Genomic DNA, 7,619 nt, shown 5'->3' with positions numbered 1-7,619 from the left:
CCTGTTCGGTTCACTGAGCCTGCCTTTCTCACTGATACCCGCAAAGTACAAAGGAAATTCATGCAGATATTTTTAAGCAATTCGATTAGCTTTTAATTTATGATAATTGTGCAATCGTTTTTCAGTAGCAGGACGAGAAGAGGAAAAAAATACAGATTAAAGCAGACTTTAACTGAACAAAATGAGGATTATCTTAACCTTCACAAAGACTCCATGAATTAGGTGCTCTTGTTATCCACGCGTTAAGTAATGAGACAGCAAGGACAAAGTTAACTTTTTGTCTATGTTTGCACAGAAAGTGGGAGGGCTGGGGTCTGAACTTATATCATGATAGTGCGTTGCTCTCCTGTACCTTTTCCCAGAGAACGATGTAAATGTTAGCTATGATTATTCTCACATTTGGGGAACCCATAGCTTAACTTTGGGTCTTCAGCTGGAGACAGTAAATCTTTGTGACTTTGTAACACGATTTTCTTTTATATTGATTGTCATATAGAAGATAGGAGTGACAACGTACAAAGTGAACAGTCAAGTCAACTTCCTCCAAGCCAAACCCATGTGTTTTCTAAAGTAAAATCCCCACCCTTAATTATGTTTTGTTGGCAGCTGTGGGAGATTGTATTGGTCAAAGATGGTCACGCCTATAGTTAACCGCCCCCCACAAACTCTTCTTTCAATGTGACTGATGCTCCCTCCTCTCACCAGAGGTGGAGTCTGAGTTCCTTCTCCTTGAATCTGGGTGGGGAATACTGACTCCCCCACCAATGGAGGGTGGCAGAAGTGAGGCTATGTGACTGCCTGAGCTAGGTCCAGGGAGAAATATAAAGGAGGCACTCACACGCTTCGAGTCCCGAGCCTTCAACCCTTCCAGCTGAGATCCACAGAAACAATGAGAGAAAAGAAATGGCTCTTGTTGTTTTAAGTCACTATGTTTTGGAGTAATTTTTTTTTAATGTAGCAATAGATAAATACAGCACCCCTATCTTCAATTTCCCAGTCACCCCAGGTTGGTCCCTTAAAAGTAGCACTGATTCCTTCACCGACCAGATCCTCTGTATTCACCGGGTCACCAAGTCCTGCCTCCTTCCTTTGAACATCCCACTCATGCCTTCTCTCTTGCTGACCCTAACCTAGGCCAAGCACAAACCTTTTCATAACTATTATTCAATAGCCGTGGGAAGGAAATCATTACCATGGGTATCAGTGCTTAAGCTGTGTGTGTGTGTGTGTGTGTGTGTGTGTGAAATGTACAAGATATATTCCATCTTTAACTAAAAAGTTGAATTTTTAAAGAAATAAAAAAAATGAAACAGCTGGTCTGGCCTAATAACTAGAGATTACCAGCTGTGAGAAGTCAAAGCTGATGACTAGACGAGGGGCTCAAACAGTAAAAGATGACTGGTTATGATAATAGATACTTACGTAGTTATTAGTATAAAGCAGTTCTTTCACAGTTTAACTCATTTAATCCTCACAAAAACCTAATGAATTAGGGAGTATGCTGATCCATGTTTTACAGGTGAGGAAACTCAGAAGGTACGTAATTTGTCCAAGGTCACGGAGCTGGTAGTTAGCGACAGAGCCACACTTTGAACCCAGGCGGTCTGCTTGCCAGGTCCAGGCTCAACCTCCACACTGGTTTTGCTCAGGAGAGTCTTGCATCAGAAGCACAAGGGTCAGCTCTGACTGGAAAGTTCTGCCAGCAACAGCACTGCCAGGAAATATTGCCACTGGGTTGGACAGGACAGCTTCTAGAGCAGTGCAAAGAGGCCTTGGGGCAGCTGAGGAGAAGGGTAACAAATCCAGTCGTGAGTGACAGCAGACAGCTACTCTTCAAAACTAAACTTCAAATAAATAAGAGCAGCTTCCTCGCAAATATGAACTGCAGGCAAAAATGGTAATAATTTCAGTTAAGAATCTAGGAATTTGAAAATTCAAGATTTTTTAATAGAAAACAGGGAAATCCACTGTATCCAGAATAATTGGAGCACTGAGGGGTCTAAAACTGGGGCAGTTTAGATGCCTAAGTAAATAAAAACTAATTCTGATCCTGATGCACATTTGTCCAAAAATATTTAATTGGGAACCAGTTCAGGATTCAAGCACAGAATTGAGAATTAGAACAGAGAGGGAAATGTGGAAGGTAGTGAGTGAGGGGAGATTACGAAAAAAGAGACTTTATAGAGAGATACTTGTGGAAGACCTGCAATTAAGTGGAGGAAGAGGACACTTCAAAGTAGATGGAGCGAGAATTGTAAAAAGAAAGGTGGGAGAGGGGCTGGCCTGGTGGTGTAGTGGTTAATTTCACCCACTCCACTTCTGCGGCCCCGGGTTTGCAGGCCCAGATCCCAGGCATGGACATAGCACTGCTCATCAAGCCACTCTGTGGCGGGGTCCCACATAAAATAGAGGAAGATTGGCACAGATGTTAGCTCAGCGACAATCTTCCTCACAAAAAGAAAAGAAAGGTGAGTGAGAACTAGATTATGCTGTGACATGCTACACCCTCCACCCCCACTTCTTTCTAAATCTGTGCCGATCCGCCATTCACACCCAGCATGTGAAGCCATAATCACCCTGAGGGGAAGCAGAACCACAACAAACAAAAGGATGCTAAATTTTTTATTCTAAAGTCACAAGAGAAAGACAAGAAAGATTTGGAAACCCATTTTCCTCCCGTCACCCAACACTGGAGTGGAACTCGGGGGAGAAAGGCTAGAGCTGGAGAGGACGCCGCGGGATTAGCACTGATGAGTGTCCCTGAGACAATGCCCTGATCCCTGTCTCCTCCTTCGGCCTGGCCACAGGGGAGTGTGACAGTAGAACTATCCGCCTACACACACACAGGATAAATTCAGTGTTAGGAGAGTAGACCTGAGTTCCCTGACAGGCCAGCTTGTCCAAAAAGTCGCCCACATTAGCACTAGTGGTCAAATGGAAGCTTGAGGTGGCTGCTTACGGAGCTTGCACATCAGGGGCCTAAAGTAGCCTCACAGACAGTCCCCATGACCCAAAAAGCCATCCGAACAGCTAAATGGGTGCTCTTCCTCTTGCAGTGGGGAAGAGAACAGAAGTCAGCTGAGCAGGAGCTGGGGATCCTCAAGAGGCCCCCCTCGCAGGAAATGGGGCCTCAGCTACAAGTCAATGTGCAGGCACAGCCATGCCTGCCTGGGCATAAGGCACACCAGGACCACATGAATGCCCAGGACAGAAAGGGCGAAGGGAACAAGCCTTAAAGTGATGGCCCTAAACCTAAAATTTATGAAAAGATGACTGAATTTGACTGAATTCAGGTGAAAATGACTAGATTAAAATTTCTTCCATGAGATAGAAATGGAGTGTTGGGGTAAAAAAATTAAGTCCAGGGACCCACCCTGTAGCTGAGTGGTTAAGTTCTCATGCTCCACTTCAGTGGCCCATGGTTTCACCGGTTCGGATCCTGGGCACAGACATGGCACCGCTCATCACGCCATGTTGAGGTGGTGTCCCCACATGCCACAACTAGAAGGACCTACATCTAAAATATACAACTATGTACTGGGGGCATTTGGGGAGAGAAAGCAAAAAATAAAAATAAAAAATTAAGTCCAGGGGCCCGCCCCACAGCCGAGTGGCTAAGTTTGCCTGCTCTGCTTCCATGGCCCCAGCTTTCCCAGTTCAGATCTTGGGTGTGGACCTACGCACTGCTCCTCTGGCCATGCTGTGGCACCATCCCACATGGAAGAGCTAGGATGACTTACAACTAAGATAGACAACCATGCACCAGGGCTTTGGGGAGAGAAATAAAAAAGAGGAAGATTGGCAACAGATGTAAGCTCAGGGCCAATCTTCCACACCAAAAAAAAAAAAAAAAAAAAGTCCAGTAAGACAGAATTAAAAACTTATTTTTCCTTTTTTTGCAGATCTGAATTTGTAGCTTTGGGTCATCATTCCTGCCACAGTAGGTAACATAGCATCTGGACATAGAGTTATTAGCAAAGAGCTACGTCTTTTGAAATGTAGCTCCTCTTAGATTTTAAGTTACCTACATTTGTTAGAGACCAAGCCAATAACCCCATCTAGTGGCACAAGTGTAAGTGGAGGCTTATGTCTTGCAAAGGACACTTCCAGTCTTATAAAAGAAACTTTTTGGCCGCTTCCTCTCTGTAGATGTCCCTAACTACAGTCATAAGCCGCAGAGTGGTTTTCTAGAAGTAGAAGTTAGTCTTAGGAATATTAGAACAATATTTTCACAGCAGGGAACAAATTGGAAGATAAAAAAATTTAAGAGAAATTTAGAAAAAAATGTGGATATTAGATTCCTAATGCAACAGGATGTTTGTTATTCATTTCTAATTAAGTTCTTGTATAGCGAGTAATTTCTCTCATAGTTAGTCTATTGGAATGACTCATTGTACTAGGTTGAATAGTGTCCCCAAAGGGTGCTGACCCCTGGTACCTGTGAATGTGACTTTATTTGGAAATAGGGATTTTGCAGTTGTAATCAAGTTAGGATGAGGTCACACTGGATTGGGATGGGCCCTAAATTCAGTGACTGGTGTCCTTATAAAAACAAGGACAAACAGAGACAGAACGCACAAGGGAGAAGGCCACGGGGAGACGGAGGCAGAGACTGGAGTGATGCATCTTCAAGAGAAGCAACATCAAGGAGTCCCGGCGACCACCAGACGCTAGGAGAGAAGCGTGAAACAGATTCTCCCTTCGACCTACAGAAGAAACCAACCCTGCCAACACCTGCATTTCACACGTCTGGCCTCCAGAACTGTGAAATAAGAAATTTCTGTTGTTTTGAGCCACTCAATTTGTGGTGCTTTGTTATGGCAGATGTAGGAAACTAATATACTCATCCTGGGTCAAATTACATACGCCATTTCCTTATGTTTTCTATTTATATGCCCCATAAAATATCTCCTTCCTTGAAATCCTGGCAAGTACAAAGTATGAGGCATCAAGAGCTTCTCTAGCACACATATGGAAATGTTTGTACCCCGTTGTTGAAATAAACTTGTAGGTCCAAGATGAAGCCGCTCCTGGCCACAGTGCCATGTCGACAAACCAAAACGTAAAGAACCTTGGTGTCCCCGTAAGGGCTCCACTGGACCAGAAACGCACTGCATCAAGCCAGCCAATCCCCTCCTCCCAAGGATTTGTAATAATTTCCCTGTCCTAAATAACCCCAGCCAATCAGCTTAAGCCAAATACTCTTTCCTTAGTCCCTGATTGACCCGGCAAGCCTCATAAGGAACTCCCCCACCTCCCAGGCAGTCATGCCGTTTCCGCGTCGCTAACACTCTACAAAACTCACTCTCGCCCGGATTCGCTCAGGAAGGGTGCTCTGCAGCTTGTGAGGCGCTGTACTCACCAATCCATGGATTGTTTTCCTTTGAATGAAGGGCATTAAGCTCATTACTAAATTGTTTTAGTTTGGTCATTTGACCCCAAGTATCTCAGTAAGAAAGTGATGACAATGGGAAGATGCATAAGACTAGCAGAGAGTTCCTAAAAATAACTTTTATATGATTTATCTTGGGATCTAGAACAAAAAGATACAAAAGAAGATATTTTAGGAAGTTCTTAATGAGTGTAAGACAGAAGCCCGACTCGTCCCCAGAATGACTTTTGGGCTTGTCACAGGTTCCTCCACCTTTAGAGGATGATGTGGTCTGGTCAACGGTGGTTCCCAAGACTATCGATTCAATTTTACCAAGAGTGGGCCCCTAATAGAGCAAGGGACTGCACTAGAAATGTGAGAAATTTTTTTTTAAGATTTTATTTTTCCTTTTTCTCCCCAGAGCCCCTGATACGTAGTTGTGTATCTTTAGTTGTGGGTCCTTCTAGTTGTGGCACGTAGGATGCCACCTCAACACGGCCTGATGAGCAATGCCATGTCCGCACCCAGGATAACTAGTGAAACCCTGGGCCGCCAAAGAAGAGCACGAACTTAACCAATTGGCCACGGGGCCAGCCCCGGAAATTTTTAAGTGATGAAAATCCTGCCTCTGCTTTTATGCTTTAGATTTGCAGTGATCCCTCAGCCATAGGCTAAAGGGAATGATCCAATTCACATCTTTTGGTATCTGAGGCCTCTGGCATTGAGGTATAAGTTCTAAGAGGAAATATTGGGGATAGGCCAGTGGTCCAGAAATGCCATAGATTTAGAGCAAACATCATCTAACTGAGCACTCTGGGCCAAGAGGCAACTCGGCAGCTAGTCCTTACCTACCTCAGAGGGTGTAAGCAGGCTATGAAGTGTTCTTATTCATCCAATGAACACAATAGAAGTAAAGGTAAACAGAGGTCAGATGCTAGAGATAATACAGAAGAAGAATCAATGATGTGCTGTGGGGAGGCCAGCAATAGAGAAGTACATCAAGGTTGCTAACCTGGGAGACTGAGGTAGCTATTAAGTGGAGCAAGTTTGTGACAGATGATGAGATGCTCAAGAAATAGCTGGAAATACACGTTAGTCTTGGAATGGAAAGCCTAGGCTGGAGACGGTCTGGAGCATCAACACACAGATAGTGGTGGCAGCCAGGGAAGTGGGCGAAATCACCCAGGGAGAGCATGTAGCTCACAGCAAGAGCGGAGATTGGAGATGAAGTCTGGGGCATGCAGGCAGAGGAAGAGCCAGAGAATGAGACTGGGAGAGCTGGGAGAGGTCAGTGGGAGGACAGGAGACAATGGGATCTTTGAAGCCAAGCGATGAAACAAGTTCAGTAACTAGGAGTGCTCAGGGTGCACATCCTGTAAGATCAAGAGGAAGATTGAAAATGAACTTCTGATTAAGCAACAGGTAGCTCAGTGATGGCCTTGGCAAGACAACCAGTGGGGACATAAGCGAACAAGTACCAGTGGAAGGAATAGAGACGGTCAGACTGCGGACTATTTTTTCAAGAGAATGGAAGAATAAGGTCACAGAATGACTAAGGTAGGGGGACGAATTGTTTTTTAAGGATGGTGGGTACTTGAATGTGTTTCCAAGCCAGTGGTTCTCAAACTTTAGTGGAGTCTGCATCATCTGGAAAGCTTATTAAAATTCAGATTGCTGGGCCCTACCTGAAAGGTTTCTGAATCAGTCGGTCTGAGGTGGAGCTCAAGAACTTACATTTCCAACAAGTTCTCAAGTGATGACAACGCTGCTGGTCTGTGGACTAAACTTTGAGAACCCCTGTTGTAGGGTAAAGAGGAAATTACCAAAAGAAGGATGTTTGGAAGCTATAGGAAGTGTAGGCATTTTTGGAGCAAAACCAAAGAGGCAGAAGGGATTCAGTGTACAGGTGAAACAGTCGGCCTTGAGTAAGAGGGGCGGGATCTCTTCCTTCGAGACAGGCAGGCAGATGAAGATGTGCAGTTAAAGTTTAGAGGTGGAGGGAAGGCAAGTTGAAACTTCACACCTGAAGGCCTTATTTTCTCAAAGCAAGATCATCTGCTGAGAATGGAGGGGGTAAGGGAGAGGAGGGGAAAAGAAATGACACATTTAGCAGACACAGGACAAGGACCTTGTAAAGGTGTTTCCAAGCCCCACTCTTTCTTAGAGGCACGAAATTATGGTCTCTTAACAAGGAGTATTAATCTTCAAAGCTGGCTCATTGCAAAGTTGGCTCTTTCCTCTGGCCTCT

The sequence above is a fragment of the Equus quagga genome, chromosome 14, assembly GCF_021613505.1.
Source record: "Equus quagga isolate Etosha38 chromosome 14, UCLA_HA_Equagga_1.0, whole genome shotgun sequence".
Taxonomy (NCBI): domain Eukaryota; kingdom Metazoa; phylum Chordata; class Mammalia; order Perissodactyla; family Equidae; genus Equus; species Equus quagga.
The sequence above is the reverse complement of the archived record's forward strand: the minus strand, read 5'-3'. Positions refer to the sequence as shown.